Source organism: Chlorocebus sabaeus, chromosome 1 (genome assembly GCF_047675955.1).
Source record: "Chlorocebus sabaeus isolate Y175 chromosome 1, mChlSab1.0.hap1, whole genome shotgun sequence".
Lineage (NCBI taxonomy): Eukaryota > Metazoa > Chordata > Mammalia > Primates > Cercopithecidae > Chlorocebus > Chlorocebus sabaeus.
The window spans coordinates 23,506,036-23,510,392 of NC_132904.1; the positions used below are offsets into that span (position 1 = coordinate 23,506,036).

The 4,357-nt window shown below is 40.0% G+C and overlaps 1 pseudogene; it reads right to left on the reverse strand.

The window, feature by feature from the left end:
• Positions 1–865: 865 nt before the first annotated feature.
• LOC119624205 (large ribosomal subunit protein uL6 pseudogene) lies at positions 866–4,046 on the reverse strand (annotated as a pseudogene).
• Positions 4,047–4,357: the final 311 nt, after the last annotated feature.

Genomic DNA, 4,357 nt, shown 5'->3' on the forward strand with positions numbered 1-4,357 from the left:
TTTCTGCCCTCTGAAGCTATAAAGAAGTCTCAGCTTCCTTCTGTATGGAAGTCCATCTCTCAAATATATTCCTATGCTTTTCCTTCTCCAGGTTAAACAACAATTCCTAGAAACTCTTCATCTTATAATATGTTTTCTATCTCCTTCTTTTCGCCTTCTTTCCTATGTTTAAAAAATTACCTATAATACAAATTATCATTCTAAATCTCACTCTCTCTCCCTCCCTGTTGCCGCCCCTCTTTCTTCCCTCCTTCCTTGCTCAAAAAAGGCCTTGCCTGTCCCTAACTCTGATGCCTCAGATCTGTCTGAGCACATAACCAAATCATACCCCCAGATTTCCTTGTGTATCTATCATTTCTTCAGGGCTTGAAGAGCCACTTTTCTTCCCTTTAGAGAGGTATCAAATTTGGTTACCATTATTTTATGTGCCACTTAAAGCCATTGATAGAATGTTTGACTCTTTTCAGAAGTGTAACATCATAGTAGCACTGCAAAGCATGTCAAACTGGACATCTTTCAGGCTGAGGGAATTCTGAGGCAGCATTCAGTGTGAACTGTTATCCATCTTCTGTGGCAATATTTCTCTTTTCTTACAGAAACCCCACTCTTTTTTCTTTATAGCTCTTTTTATATCTCCTCTAATTAACATAATGCCATTCTAATCGCTTTGATGAAATTAGTAGGTTTGTTATTTCTATATCTTTTTGTATGATAGAAAAATAATCTTCTCTTTGCTTGAGTTTTTTTTTAAGAAAACATCTCAAATCAATAGTTTTTTTTTTTTTAATTCCATCAATAAAATATTGCAAATAGGTCTTATAAATCACCTGGCATCTTGTTTCTGAAGCTGGACAACTCTTAGGTCTTATTCATCAGACTGCTGAACTGTTCCTTTTTCAGAGACATGGATAGTATCCAAAAAGATTCTTATATTCTTGTTTTTAACTGGTACAGCTTTCTCAATCAAAGTAGCTGAACTTGAAACAAGCCCAATGTCATTTACTTCAAGGATTAACTCATCTTTCTGGGACTGAGATACTGAACAACCAGCACCTGGCCTCTGCAGATGTATTTTTCACCCAAGAAATTTCTAATTCAACCAGATCCCGTTTGTCATGGGTAATGACGTTGATGGAGAAGTGAGCTCACATGGACCTCATGTTGCAATGGAAGCCCAGTGCAACTCCCTTGCTCATGTTCTATTCATGACTACAAAGAGTGCAAACAATAGTCAGCTCCTTTGTATTTCCCCACTGCTTGCCAACCCCAAGCCTCTTCTTTCTCTTTCCAAGGAGACTGAGATCTACACTGATGTGGTTGAAGTCCCTCTGCAAGGTCTCTCTGGGGCCCTTTACAATATTTGTTTGTCCTTTCAGAGTGATGTTGACATTTTCTGGAATGTCGACAGTCAGCTGAGAATGTCTTTATTCTAGCAGTAGATGCGGCAAGAAGCTACTTCGCTTGATTTTTAAGAACGGTTCTTTTTTAAACAAACAAACAAAAAAAAAACAAGTGTCACGTTTCTTTCACAGCCCTCAAAGGAACCTAATATAATTAGAGACTTATAAAAGTCAGTAGTTCTGATATAAGAGGGATTGAAAATTAAAAGAAGGCTGGAGACAGATGAAAAAGGCATATAACTGAATTTGTCTGTCTTCAGATCTGTTGTATCCCCAGCCCCAACTCTAATCTATTATGTCCAACATGATTCAGAAGTATAACAGTTATCTCAAACATAACTGAGCTCTTGATTAGTCCCCATGCCCCCATGACATGACTGTTACTCTTTCAGTGTTCTCCTTCTAGTAATGGGGATATTTTTCTTCTAGTTGCCCAAACTGAAAAATTGAAGTCATCTTAACTCTTCTCTTCCTCTTACACCACATATACAATCCGTCCATAAATCCTTCATACTCTATCTTTAACTATATCCTGGATTTAAGCACTTCTTATTGCCTTCACTGCAACAACTCTGCTCCCTTCTACCACAATCTTACCTAGATTATTGCAGATGTCTCTTAATTGGTGTCTCTGTTTCCATCACTGATCTTCCACAGTTTATTGTCTACATAGCAGCAGTACACATAAGTCATACTTTGTCATGTCTGTGCTTAAAACCAGTAGCATCCCATTACGCTCAAAGTAATTTCCAAATCCCTTAACATGGTATATAAGGCCTTAGTTTATTTGACCTTCAGATATTTCATTGTTCTCATTTTTACTATTTTACCCTCTCACTGTACTCCAGATTCCACAGTCACTTTGCTATTTCGAGAAACTCAAACATTTGAGATACTCTGCCTCTTAGGGTCTTTGCTGCTGCTTTAAAATGTTCTTTTCTTTCCTTCCTTCCTTCCTTCCTTCCTTCCTTCCTTCCTTCCTTCCTTCCTTCCTTCCTTCCTTCCTTCCTTCCTTCCTTCCTTCCTTTCTTCCCTCCCTCCCTCCCTCTCTCTCTCTCTTTCTTTCTTTCTTTCTTTCTTTCTTTCTTTCTTTCTTTCTTTCTTTCTTTCTTTCTTTCTTTCTTTCTTTCTTTCTCTTTCTTTCTTTCTTTCTTTCTTTTCTTTCTTTCTCTCTTTTCTTTCTTTCTCTCTTTCTCTCTCTTTCTCTCCTTCTCTCCTTCTTTCTCTCCTTCTCTCCTTCTCTCTCTCTCTCTCTTTCTCTCTTTCTCTCTTTCTCTCTTTCTTTCTTTCTTAGATGAAGTCTTGCTCTGTCACCCAGGCTGCAGTGTCGTGGTGTGATCTCAGCTCACTGCAGCCTCTGCCTCCTGGGTTCCAGCGATTCTCCTGCCTCAGCCTCCTGGGTAGCTGGGATTATAGGTGCCCGCCACCATACCTGGATAATTTTTGTACTGTTAGTAGAGACAGGGTTTTACCATGTTGGCCAGGCTAGTCTGGAACTCCTGACCTCAGGTGATCTGCATGCCTTGGCCTCTGAAAGTGTTGGGGTTACAGGCATGAGCCACTGAGCCCGGCCCATAAAATGTTCTTATGCCCATATGTGTATGGCTCATAAATAGCCATGAATCCTCTCACACTCTGCTGATGCTACTCCATCAACCAGGGACCTTCTATCACTACCTTACTGAAAATAATAAGCCTTATCACTCTGTTTGCACTAGACATTGCTTTTTGTTTTTATTTCATGGCAGTTACCACCACCAGATCTATTGCCCACTGATATTCATTTGTTTTGTTTTCCATCTCCCCCATGAAGGTAAGAACGAGGTACATTTTATGTTCCATTGGCTTCCCAGTTCCTGGAGTAGTGCTTGGCACATGTTAGGTACACAATCTATTTTCTTCCAGTGAATGACTGAAACTACAGCAAGCCATGATTTGAAATTGGGGTAAAGTAGGGTGAGAACAAGTTACAGAATCAGGGAGAACTTGAGTCTGAATCTTTTTCTGGCTCTGCCCACCTTAATTTTGGCAAGGTGGTTAACTCCTATATGGATAACATATAGAATAACATATATGGATAACATATATATGTGGGAGACAGAGAGAGAATGACACCTATAAATTACCTGGCACAGTACATGGTCCTCGGAACTCATTAAAGGTCACTTTCTGACCCTTCCTGTTAGGCCCTTCCTTCTCTAAGCAACTCACTCACCTTTCCCGGATGATGTGTTTCTTGGCTGGTGTCTTGAAGGACTTCCTTGCTATCAGAAAGAACTCAGTTGAGACCCATAAGACTCCCACCACTAAAATAATTGGGGTGTCTGTGCCTGTGCTTGTTTGTAAACTTGGCTTGTTACAACCTGTAGACGTGTTTTTCGACAGATGTTTGACATTGTTTGTCTTCCAGCACAGACAGTACCTTGATTTGTGGTGCAATGTACATTCAGGTTGAAAACTGCCATCTAAATTAGTGCTGCATGAGGCAGTTTACCCAGAGCCTCATGCTGCTACCGCTAAAGGACGACTCAAATCCTCTAGCTGTGTGTGGGAGGGAACATGACAGTTCAATTTAAATACCTCTGCAGATGCACTAAGTTCTGAAAGACACATTCTCCGCAGCGCACTGTGTTTCTGTGCTGTCATTTTGTCTATTCAGTCTCAGCTGCAGTCGAACAGAGAGGGGAAGAGGTGGCCTGTGTTCTGAATCAACAAGTCGTATCATCAGCATAATAGGAGGTTGACTTCTGGACGAAGACTGCCTACGTTCAAATACTGACTTCACGACTCCTTAGCTATACGGTCTGAGCAATCCAACAGCCTCAATGGCCTCATCTGTAATATTGGGATGATCCATAATAGTACTCATCTTTTTGAGTCATTGTGAGAATTAAATAGTATCTTTCAAGTAAATCACTTAGAACATTTTCTAGAAAGTTATAAGTTTTAATGCTAAG